General features: G+C 41.2%; 1 protein-coding gene across 1 annotated transcript in view; it reads right to left on the minus strand.

Moving 5' to 3' along the window:
• VSNL1 (visinin like 1) overlaps positions 1-12,129 on the minus strand; it is a 99,937-nt gene extending 87,808 nt beyond the window's left edge. Inside the window, exon 1 of the mRNA XM_044262046.1 lies at positions 11,889-12,129. The gene's annotated coding sequence lies outside the window, so the exon portion shown is untranslated. The remainder of the gene's footprint in view (positions 1-11,888) is intronic.
• Positions 12,130-13,175: the final 1,046 nt, after the last annotated feature.

Below are 13,175 nucleotides of genomic sequence, written 5' to 3' on the forward strand. Positions count from 1 at the left end.
TTTGGCCTGCCAGTACCGCATACTTTGTTTCCCGCTCCCTCTATCAATAATAGCATCCCTGCTCCCCTTTGCTCATCATCTAGGTAATTCCTACTCTTGACATCTCTGAAATTAGCTTATCTCCAACCCTCACCATATGGAGATTTGGGTTCTGTGTGCCCCAGAAGTGCGACCATAGTTCTCTATGCTCCTCCCATGATGATTCATTTTTTTTTTTTCAAGATTTTGTTTATTTATTTGACAGACAGAGATCACAAGTAGGCAAAGAGGCAGGCAGAGAGAGAGGAGGAAGCAGGATCCCTGCTTAGCAGAGAGCCCGATGCGGGGCTCGATCCCAGGAACCTGGGATCATGACCTGAACTGAAGGCAGAGGCTTTAACCCACTGAGCCACCCAGGCGCACCCCCCATGATGATTCTTATCAGACCATCAATTATTGGTCTCCACTGTTGAAATGTGAGTGCCGAGAGGGCACAAACAATGTCTTATATCCTCAAGATACATAGTAAGTGTTCAATAAACACTTGTTGAATAAATGAAAACCACGTTTAACTTAATGGAATTATAGACACATTTAAGCATGTTTAAAGACCCAAATATGTACACCACTTGAAAGCAGCCAAGGGTTTGGCAAGAGCACTGGACACACAGGTGCTTACAGATTTCTCTGCCTGGAAACTGTCCTAGTGAACAATGCATCACAGCATGGTTCTCTTGTAGATGTACTGCCATCAAAAGCTTTGTTGTTGTCCTCATTATTGGGGACCTTGTGAGTCATGGATAAAGTAGTAGATGCTTAAACCTGGGAGCAAGGCCTACTCTCCTGTTCTCAAAGAGAAATGCAGTACTCATCTCCTTCTCAAGGCCCAGCAGCTATAACCACATCTTAGTAGCAATCCCAGGAGGCTGAATTGGAAATCTAAATCTCACTGGATTTCCCTGGAATCTATTCCAACAGCTCAAAATAGGGTCTTCCTGTCACATTTTCTTATAGTGTCATGTATTTTCTTCCATTGTACCCAATCTTATTTGTAATTTTGTGCTATTTTGTGGTTATTTGTTTAATATATGTTTCTCTAGCTGTACTCTGAGCTCAATGAGTGCAGGGATTATGCCATTTTAGTTTACCTCATATAGCGAGTATAATGCAAATGACAGATATGCAACAGGTATTTGTTGAAAGAATGAATGCATTGATAACATAGTAGCAACACAGTGAATACAAAAACAACAGGGTAAAGCACGCAGAAAGGGCACAGATCTGTTTTTGATCTTAGAGCTATCCCTTACAAAACTCATGACTTTAGGCAAATTCTCTAATCCTTGCGCCAATTTCCTGGTCTAAAGTAGAGCTATCTCATCAGATTGTTGTGAAAATGAATGGGTTAATATACAAGTAGAACAAAGAACATGGCAGAGCCCTTCACACAGAGAGATGGGATGTGCCACGCATGTTTCCAAACACTGCACCCCTCAGAAAGCATCTCCTCTTTACCTTTCCTTGCTGGATTCACTGTGAGGAGTTGCAAAGCCCCTGAATATCATAAGGTATAGAGTATGTTGTTCATAGCTTGTGTTTTATACCCTAAGAAAGGGACACCCATATTTAATTTCACATGAAGAAATGAAAACTCAGGAATGTTTAAGTAATTTTTCTAGGAATTCACATAAATGATGACTATAACCTGTGATGCCTCCTAGTTTTGTTTTAAAGATTTACTTATTTATTTATTTGACAGACAGAGATCACAAGTAGGCAGAGAGGCAGGCAGAGAGAGAGGAGAAGCAGGCTCCCCGATGAGCAGAGAGCCCTCTGCAGGGCTGGATCCCAGGACCCTGGGATCATGACCTGAGCTGAAGGCAGAGGCTTTAAGCCACTGAGCCACCCAGGCACGCCTGCCTCCCAGTTTTACAGGCATCCCATTACGTAGTTCCACTCATGTCCTTCTAAAGCAGCTTTACCAGCTGGGTTCCTCAGAAGACACTGAGACGGTAACCAGCATAATATAACAAAAGTTCCTGAGCAAAGTTTGGAAACAAGGCCAAACAAATCTCAACGGCTACCAGAGTCTCTATAAGAGAAACACTAAACTCAATTCGCACGTGCACGAGGAATATCTGAAAGTGGGATGGAGGAAGCATTATGTCCCTCAGAAAAAGTTTCCACAAAACTCTCTGAGGGGCAATAACTATCAGGGTCATTGAAATATTTCTTTAAAGAAACAAAGTTGAAAATGTCCTTACTACAAAATTTAAACCACTTTCCCTTTCAACTCTGCCACCTCCTTGAGAATGAGCAAACTTTCAATAGGCCTTTCTTTTAATACCTTTTCCTAAGTACTGATTTGTTCTAAAGCCATTTGCTCTTAAATATTTTGCTTAAAAATGTGAAACGATCGATGACAGTACTTGAGCTTATTGTACACGTATGTATATGTGTGTGTGTGTGTGTGTGTGTGTATGTGCGCGTGCGCGCGGTACTCCCTCATCTCTGCTTTGAGAACCATTCTCTGCTCTTAGGCAATGTGCTTCAGTGATTACTGTGCTCTTCTACAAACACCCAACCAATGAAGGCCCTGATAGGCTAATCCTGATTCAAACGTATTCTGCAAACTTTATTGCATGCGCCACTGACTCTTCCCCTTCTGCCATATACTGGGTGTTATTTGATGGACATTTATTTGACGGACAACAGACGGACTAAGTGATAATACCAGACTCGGCCAAAGAAGTGAAGTAAGGCTGTCATGGGAATGTGTCACAGGTGCTGGAGGTGAAGGAAAGAGAGGATTAAGGGCAGGAGACAATTAAACACTAGTAGACATCCTCTGACATTATTTATGAAGCATGCCATAAGTCATTGGCGTGGGAAGGATTGTTCATTAACCGAACGTTAGTCATTGGAAGCTGGGGGAGCTTTAGCAGGAGGCATGTCTGAAATAAATGGAAGAGTTTCCCAAACAGATGCAGAGAACAGGTCTAAGCTAGGATGCTGACTCAGTTAGGAAACTTTTTCTAGGACCATACTCACCAGGCTTCCTGGGATATGTGGGTATTAGCTACTATTTAACTACCAGCAAATTAGAACACATACACTTAGAAAGAGCAGAACATAGAACAGGAGACTAAGATAAACGATGAAATGCAGACTGAGGAGAATGGCAGGAGGAAAGGTAGAGGTCCAGAGTGGGAGAATGATTTACTCTGTGCTAAGCTCTTTTAGGTGGTATGTGAGTATATACATATATGTATGTATGTGTGTGTGTGTATGCATACCTGTATATACAAGACCATATATATGGTCTTCAACAGCCCTATACTATAAAGCAAATATATTATTCCCATTTCACAAGTGAGAAAATGAGCCCCCCCCCAAATTAATTAGGACCAAAATTCCTACCTAGTTCTATGAATCATCCAAGACTCTTACTACACAAAAGAGCTTCAGAATGTATGAATAACTTTTATAGATTTCAAAGGGAGAAAAGGATGTTCTTTTGTAGCCACAGGTTAGAAATATATCTGAAATTCCCTAGTAAATGAAGCAGGAAATATGGGGAGAGGAGAGAAAAAGCTGAGGAGAAAAATGGGTCTTAGAAGAGCTAAAGAAAAGAAGGCCATTTTGGGGGTGTGTGTGTGTGTGTGTGTGTACGCGCGCACAGAAGGGTTGGAATCAAGTTTTCAGCTCAGTAGTTAAGAAGGGTTGGGAGATATACTTTCCTTATCATCCCTGGGAGGAAAGAATGAAAGAATAGATCACATAAAAGTCCTCCCACAGACAGGCATTGAAAGGTAAGTCATGAAATTAGTTTGAATTATAAGGGAGGTGAGGGGAGAGTATTAGAAATTCCTTTTTTGGAAGGTAATAAAGGATAGAAGTGTGATAGTATGATATTTAAATCAAAAGGAGGGGCACTCTTGAAATGTTTTTGTTCAAGTCCTATGATTCGTGGGAGGCTTGAGTGGGAGACAAGGGTCACATTGTTCAGTTAGAGTAGCACTCCCTGTATCCCCAAAAGATACATTCCAAGACCACCAGTGAATGCCTGAAACTTCAGATAGGACTGAACCTTATACATACTATGGTTTTTCCTATACATATATACCCATAATGAAGTTTCATATATCAGTTAGGCATAGTAAGAGATTAACAAGGATAAGTAATAATAAAATAGAGTAGTTATAACAATATACTGTCATAAAAGTTATGTGAATGTGGTTTCCCTTTCTCTCAAAATATCTCATGGTACTGTATGGATCCTTCTTCTTGTGATGATGGAGCTGATAAAATGCTTACGTAATGAGATGAAGTGGGGTAACTGTTGGAGGCATGTGACTTAGCATTAGCTGACTGTTGGTCTTCTGACCAATTATCAGGAGGATCATCAGCTTCTAGACCTGGGCTGACCAGGGGTAACTAACTGTACCTGTGTAGAGCAAAACTACAGATAAGGGGAGACAAGTGTACCTTGAAAAATAATAGATGGATTTAAAATAGATTCAATAAGTTAACAAATGTAAAAATGTGCTCTTAGTTCCCTATTCTGTTGGGTCCAATTATATGCTGGTATTACACGGCAGGGGGATGATAGTAAAGAAAAGGTCTAATGGCAAGGAGGTGGACTGAAAGAAAGAATGAGAAAAACGTCAGTTTGAGGTGTCGGTGTAGGCTTTTCTTCCAGAAACTCTTTTCTATGCATCCGGGCCACCTTTCTATTTCACTTGACTTAGTGAATTGCTTTTATGTTTTCCTAGGCATCAATTCCATCAAGGCTGGGATTGTAACTTATTTAATGCTGATTGCACAGGGACAACACTGTGCTTGGCACATTCACTCCCTAGACACTTGTTTTACAAGGTAGGCTGGCACTGTCGAATGTTCACTGCTTTCCATAGCTCGACACCTCCTTTAGAGGTTCCACGACGAATGTGGGCTCTACTACAACTCAAAAGAATAAAATGGTTTCAGAACACTTGATTTCTGAGGAAAGGGATGATAGTAACTATCATTTACTGCATTTTCACTAATAAACATTATGTCTTTATATATGTAGTCTTTCGTTTTCTGTTCAAGAATCCTGTGAATTACTATTTTAAATGGGAAGTGAGGCTGAGAGTTTGAATCACTTATACAAGGTCATTGAATTAATAATCTGTGGAACTGGGATTTTATCTAAGAGTATCAAGCTGGAAAACTCTGATACACATTTCCTACCCTACTTTCTTTTGAGCCTGTTAAAACCTTGGAGAGGGCTGAGGAATTCTCCCATTCACAAACTAAGAATGAGTAAAGATTAAATGGATGATTTTCATCTCTTTGAGGAAAGATTACCTTTATAATCATTTAAAAGAAAAGCTAAAATTTTGTATAGAATTTAAACTGATTTCACAAGTTCTTTTATATTTTGTATAGAATTTCCTATATTTGCAAGAAAATAAACATCAAATGCCTTCAGTATAAATTTCAAAACTCTTGAATTTCTGGAATAAACAAAATTGATGGTCTTCCATTAACTCATAACACCAATTGCCAAAAGATTCCAACAAATAGAAATTGTTAACTGAAAGTCACACTTGCATGGCACTATTTGGTACATTAAAATAAAATATATTAATAAGCATGTTAACTTTATTGGTAATGCTTAATAAGCCTTTCATAAGACATTTCACTCATAATTTAGGATTGGGTTTCAAGAAATCAGAAATAAACACTTTAATCACAAATTAATAAAACTAACACAAAATATAAAATACCAAGGACTCCTGTAACATCACAGGCTACTATTTTAAGAATCTCCTATTGCAATAAAATACGAAACAACAAAAATATTAGGGTCTATTTATTTGGGTTAGAAAAAAAATCCACCCTGGCTCCAAAGCACATTTAACATGTTAATCATTTGCAAAAATCTATTTACATTCAGCTCCTCAAAAGCTCATTGCCTTTCAGAGTCTAAGCGCTAATAAATAAAATCCAAACAAAGGAGAGAAAAAAAAATTTGAACTGAAAGATTTCCATTTTCAGAAAAGTCCTTATATGAGCAAGAATAAAGAAAAACCAAATTCACTCTATAGATCTGTAATAACTGCAAGTACATTTAACCAATATGTTAACACTTTGCCTTTTATGAGTAATACTTCATAAAAATGAAATCATTTTAATTAAGAGAGCCCTACTTTCTATAAAAAGTTCGGCAATTATTGTATCACACATATTGAGCTTGAAGGCCAGTTGGTGAATGAGAGTGCTCCAAGTCTTAAGGGTAATTTAGAACAAAAGGAAATAGATTGTTGACCTGAAGATAATCCAACAAATGGTTATAAATGCAGGGCATTGTCTTAAAAAAAATAAACAGTTGGTGGTTACCCAGCAGGTCATCTGTGCCAGAAGCACAGTGAAGTAAGGCAGTGGAGAAATCCAGAGAATGCATAAGAATCATGAAAAATTACCCAACTTGTTTGCTTTAAGTTAGCTGTAAGGGTATAGAGCATCTCCTTAATGTATTCACAGGCACCTTATTATTAAAGTGTCAAACCTCTGTGAGGATTCTTGACTAATTTGCTATTCCATTTCTGTTTCATTCATTAAGTAGTTTCTGAAGCACCCCCAGGATCCCCATTTGTGAAGTTCTCAATGAACCAGGCTGGGAGAAACTCAAACTATTTTGACTCACTTAAGAGAGCATAAATTATCTTTAGAAACAAACTGTAAATGAGGACTACTGTTGAGGTCCCTTCACAGTGTGAACATGTTAACCTAATTCCATAGCACAAGAGACCCATAATTCCATAGCGCAAGATACTGTGGTACACATAGCTACCATAGTCTGGGTTTAGATTTCCTTCTTGACCTGTTAATATCAGTTCTTGTAACTAGGTAAAAATAACTTATATTTTGACTTATTAAGATATAGAAGGAGGAGTGCCTGTGTGGCTCAGTCAGTTGGGTATCTGACTTGGGGTTTTAGTTCAGGTAGTGGTTTCATGAGTCCTGAGATCTAGCCACATGATAGAGACACACACATAGTTGGACTCCACACTCAAAGGGGAGTCTGGTTGGGATTCTCTCTCACCCTCTGCCCCTCCACCCACTTGAGTGCTCTCTCTCTCTTTCGGTCTCTCTCTAAAATAAATAAATAAATCAATCTTAAAAAAAAGAGAGAGATAAACAGAAAAATATTCATGGATTAAAATGAACTCTTAAAGATCTTATTATAGAGCTTTTATATTTTTAGTGAGAACAAATTATATAATAACCTTTAATCTACATTTCCTTTTAGTAACATAATAATATTGAAAGTAATTAAATTGTGCCTATTTTTAGTCAAAATAATTTAATTTCTTGCTGTAATTAACAAGGTGCATACAATTGATTCTTGGAATAAATATTAAATATCTTTGACATATGTTAATATCTACTATAGAATATCTACTATAAAAGACATTGTACAGGGGCACCTGGGTGGCTCAGTGGGTTCTGTCTTCGGCTCGGGTCATGATCCCAGGGTGCTGGGATCGAGCCCCGCATCGGGCTCTCTGCTCAGCGGGGAACCTGCTTCCTCCTCTCCCTCTGCCTGCCTCTCTGCCTACTTGTGATCTCTCTCTGTCCAATAAATTAAAAAAAAAAAAAAGACATTGTACAAATTTTATGGAAATATGAAAAGGGTCATTGAAATCTCTGCCCTTGTGGGCTGTGCTATCATATTGTAGATATGTCTTTGAGATGAAAATGCTCCTTGATATACTGCACTTTTTATGTGTTGGAGGGATGGATTAAGTAATTTATATGGATCCCACCCAGTTCCTTTACTCCATTAGTTATCTGAATTAACCACTGGGACAGTAGAAATACCATTTGTTAACTTATTTGTGTACCATTTCATACTTTTGGAAAATTGATACATTTATACCTACTAAATGTAATTAAGATGGACACTGTTAATTTCAACCTTAGACTAAACTGAATGTGACCCATTCTTTAAGAAAACCATCCAATGTTCCTAAATATTTACTAATCTAAGGAGCACAGGTAACACTCAATACAAAGAAAAAGACCTCCAGAATGACATTAAAAGGTATTACTCTCCTGAATTAGGTTACCTGTTTGATATTGACATTATACTGTCATTTTATGAAACTCCCCAAGGAGCTCCTCAGCAATGTTTGGAACCCAAACCTATATGCAACCCCGACAGAAAATCTATAGCTTGCACTGGACAACATTTCTCATCGTGTTATCCCATTACAGATGAAATTCACAGCATAGCAAATGAAAGCTGGGCACTTAGCAACTGTGAGTCTCTGCCTAGGCTACCTGGTGTTCAGAACAGTCTGGCCATGACTATTTTCAGAATGGGATAGTAAGACCAGGTGACATTTGTTAGAGACAGACTCTACCCAAGACAGAGCTCAACCCAATTTGGCAAAGGTTTACCCTGAAGGGAAGGGCTACATTAAATTGTTAATTGGTGGGGTCCCTGGCTGGCTCAGTCAGTAGAGCATTGGACTCTTTTTTTTTTTTTTTTAAAGATTTTATTTATTTATTTGACAGAGAGAGATTACAAGTAGGCAGAGAGGCAGGCAGAGAGAGAGGAGGAAGCAGGCTCCCTGTTGAGCAGAGAGCCCGATGCGGGACTCGATCCCAGGACCCTGAGATCATGACCTGAGCCGAAGGCAGCAGCTTAACCCACTGAGCCACCCAGGCGCCCCAGAGCATGTGACTCTTGATCTCAGGGTCCTAGGTTCAAGCCCCATGCTGGAGGTAGAGATTACTTAAAATAAATAAAATTTTTAAACACTTGTAAATTTTTGAATGTTGAGGAACTCACCTCCATGCTTCCTCAAAAAGTTCCAAGAGTATTTCACTCCTCTTTCAAATGAAAAAAGACTCAGACTGTCTTCCTCAAGCCTTCCCTAATGCTTCAGCTTTTCACAGGTAGAAATTCCTGGCATTCTCCTGAAGGGGCCATCTGTGGTGGTTGTGCTATCTTTCTGAGGGTGTGGGAGATTACGTGTTGCAAAAAGGAACAGGAGGGCTTGGATTATCTTTAAAAGGCCTAGAGCTTTACTGTCTTGGCATTCGGGAGAGAAAATGAGGGAGAAGCCGAAAGATTGAGAGGGAAAAAATAAATAAATAAAAAGAAGGAACGAGAAGGCGGCCCAGGTAGGCAGGTAGGATTGCTTGCTTTGCAGTCTCAGTGCCGCAAAACAGAGAAGGAAGCTGTGCAAGTACTTTCCGAGCCCTAACTGCTGTCCTCTCTAGCGCCCACTTCAGGCTGAGCTGCTGCCGCCTTCTTTCAGTCTTCCTGCCCCCCACCCCTCCCCTTCTCTGCAGGTGGCTGCCTCTGGAGGATTTCCATGAAGGCTGGGGAGGGTTAGGCATCTTGGATTTGGCTTCTGCCTTCTAGGAGCCAGAGGAGAGCTGGCAGAACCCACTGTGTGTTCACACTGCAGGGGCCTCACTCCGGGAGGTCGCAGGCCCTGCAGCTGCAGCAGTTTTGGAAGATGCAGGATGGGCCGAGGAGTGAGGATGCAGCGTCTTAGAGGGCTGCAGTCCATTAAGGATGAGCGCATGGAGGAGATGGAGAGGGGCCGGCCAGTGCTCAAACAGCTCATTTCTCTCTCTCAAAAAAAAAAAAAAAAAAAAAAAAAAATCCAAGGATTCCAAACAAATTTACTGACTTGCAGAGGAGGCCAGGAAGGCCACGTTAAACATTGAATAAGGGGGGTATGTTGGAGGGGAGGGACAATAGCAAAGAGATACAAGAAAGAAGACATGATACAGTGTGAAAAGGAATCCTTGGGATTCTCTTGAAAGATGTGCTGGGGACCAGACAATTGTTTATTTAAAGACTTCAGCAATGTCACTGAGGATGCTCAAAGTGTAGGGAGAAGGGAACATTTCCATCCCCATTACTCTGTAATTGTTTATTTCATAGACTAGAAGTTAATTGATTCTTCTAAGCTCCGTGGTGCGGGGCCTCAGTTTCCTCATCTGTAAAATAAGAGGTTTGGACTAGATGCTTTTGAAGGTCTCTGCCTCGGGTGACTCTGTCAGCCTACAAGCTAGGGTATCTGATACTAAACATCTCTCAGTTTTAGTGCCAGATTCCCCATTCCTCCTGCACTACCCATTTATCAATGCAGTGTAACAGCACCTGCACCATTCATGAAGCAGATCCCAACTCTCAGTGATGACCGGGAGAATGGCTCAATTATGACAAGAGATTGATCCTTCTGCCCTAAGTAAGGAAAGGAAGAACCAGTATTTACATTTTGGGTTTCCAAGGAGAGAACATTCTCGAATTTTTTATTTCAAATTTTATCCATTGTAAATTACAAATTCCTTTGAGGTGTTCGAAATATTTGGACTGCCGAAAGGGCCAAAGGGCTAAAAAATGAACTGTCTTATTTAAAGGAAAATTTATGCCGTTACAGAAATCGAATCTGTTTTTTCCATGGAAATCCAACTCACACTGGCCATGCTCTTCTCTTGTCTGCCTATCTCATGCCATTCTGCCAACTGCTTCATGCAGCATTTTCTGGAGTTATTAAACACCCCAGCTTCATGAGAGTGCACTTACGCGTCAAGTATACAGTGATACAGGACACCCCCCCCACTACCACACACATGTAAGCAGTTCAGATGATAGTGGGGATAAAATATGTTTTCACAAGAGTTTCCTTTTTAATTTGTCTCAACCTGAAATCCCTTTAATTTTTTTAAAAAATTAATATGTAGAAATATAACTCCTTCCCTCCTCTTGTCTTCAAGTGAGAGGTGACACACAGATAGTATCCACTTGTGTTTTCTACACCCACTAGCATTTCCATTTCATTTTAGTCTCCAAAATATGGGCAGGAGCACAACTCTAGAAAAATGGATTCCCACTCCCCCATCTCACAGAGCACTGATCCATGCAGTGCTCAGCACTAGTACCGAGCCTCACCATTTCCTCCAACCCCCAGCCACATTCACCAGTGCCCCTGGTTTCCAAAGGGGGTTTGACCTTGCAAAGACCCCGCTTCAGCTTCTGGGCAAGGAACAACCCATTCTAACTCAAAACACAAAACGACCTTTTCTCCTTTAAAGAAACACTACCAAATTTAACACATCTGGGCTTAACATTTCTCAACCCTGTATACCAGAACGTGAACACGGGATGAAAAGGCAGGTAACTAGTTTGGCTCTGACTGTTCCCATTCAGAGGTTCTGAGACTCAGGGTCTGTCGAAAACGGCTGACTATGTGATTGTACATCCTTCCCTTTTTGCCCATTCACCGTCATGACGAAAAATCAAAACCGAAAAATTATCTTCTCGTTTCTAAATACTAGGAAATGTGCTTCTTTTGCGCCTCGCTCCGTGGTTCTGAACACGAACATCCCGCTCGGAAACCAACGCTGATTTCCACACCGCATCTCGTCTACTCAGTTTCACTTAGCAAACACCTTCACTGCTCTTCCACGGTGAGAAAAATGGTGCCCCAGCCCCACGGATGACAGGTTGGTACTTGACTGCAACCGCTCAATAGTTTTATCAGCAACCGGAAAACTTCACAATCGCTCAATTAGCTACTTAAATCCGTGTAAGGAAATCTGTTTAGGCTTACACTAAAAAACCACCTCTGTTTCACCTATCTTAAATCCAGCCTAAGACAGTCCCCCAAACACGCCGCATATAAACACTCCCCCTTCCCCCACCCCCATTATCCCCAAAGATCCCCCCGTTGACAGGCAGCACATTCAGATGGCCAGCATTAACCAAAGCAATCGCCACCATGCATTCAGAGGCATCTATGCAAAGTATGTGACAATAGCCAAAGCATCCCTCAGACAATTGGCTGTACTACACATGCAGAAAAGCAACGAAGATTGCATTTTCCACTTACAGTTATAGCGCTGCGCACGGTCACTTAACGAAAATGATAAAACTCAACAGTTCTTTATATATATGTATAATTCAGGTAAACGGTTAAGCCGTCTCTCTGTGCGGTTCTCTCGCGCTTTTTTTCTTTTTTCTTTTTCTTTTTGGCTCTGGAGCTCTAGGCTGCTTAAATCCCTCTTGGATCGCGCCTTGCAAGCCCAGCCGCCGCCGCAACAAGCTCGGGTAAGTCTCTGCTGCAGATTGGGAATCCCATAGAAAACCTAGGGTCCCTGGAGCTGGATGCGCAGGCGCGCGAGCCGCCGAGTCTCGAGGCACCCCCTCCCCTTCCTCTCCTCCCTCCTCCTCCAGCTCCGCAGCCCCAGCTTGGAGAGCTCTGGAGTCGGTGACCAAAAGCAGCCTGGCATTGGCGCATGCTCAGTTGGAGGGGCTCGGAGTTCCCGCGGGTGGACTCCATGTCTCCAGATTTTAGCAGAAACTCAAAAGGAAAGTACATAGGAAAAGAGAGCCAGACTACCGGAGCAGCCTGCACCTGGGTTGGCAGTAGGGAGAGCCCGTTGGGCTCACCACACCCCGCCGTTATGAAGTCTGATGATGAAGGCGAAGGCCAGAGATGGGACACTTGGAGCCTTCTATTCCCAGGGCTCCCCGCCCTAGAGGGCCCTCGGCCCACCTTTTGTCAGGTTGGAAGGTGACGGAGAAAACTGCAGAAATCCTATTCTCTAGATGAAATTGTATCCCCAGCCAGCTCTGAGCATATGGACCCGGCTCCCTGTGAAGGAGTGGTTATGGTGGCCACTTCTCTTGGGCTATTTCATCAGAGGGTCTTAACCTGGGAGTAAGGGGAGACAGGCCTTCTCGTACCCCAGTGCCCAGGACCGTCCTGTCCAGAGAGGCTGGAGAAATGTATGTTGGAAGGAAGCTGGGTCCGAAGTTTCTTGCCCTGTGTGACCTTGGGCAAATCATGCTAACCATCAAGGAACATTTAACCAGCGCCTGCAGTGTGCAGTTAATAAATAAATATATATAATAAATATTTACTTTTTTTATATTTATAATAATATCAATAAATAAATATATAAAATCAATAAATAAATATATAATATATTATTTATATATATATGTGTGTGTGTGTGTATGCTCTGTTGGAGGGGCTCAGAGTTCCCGCGGGAACTCCATATATATATATATATACACATATATATACATATATATATACACACACATACATATTTTAATACTCTCCGCAGGGTGAGGGGGTAGGAGATGGATGAGAGGACAACCCATCCTTGGA

This window comes from Neovison vison, chromosome 8, assembly GCF_020171115.1.
Source record: "Neovison vison isolate M4711 chromosome 8, ASM_NN_V1, whole genome shotgun sequence".
NCBI lineage: Eukaryota > Metazoa > Chordata > Mammalia > Carnivora > Mustelidae > Neogale > Neogale vison.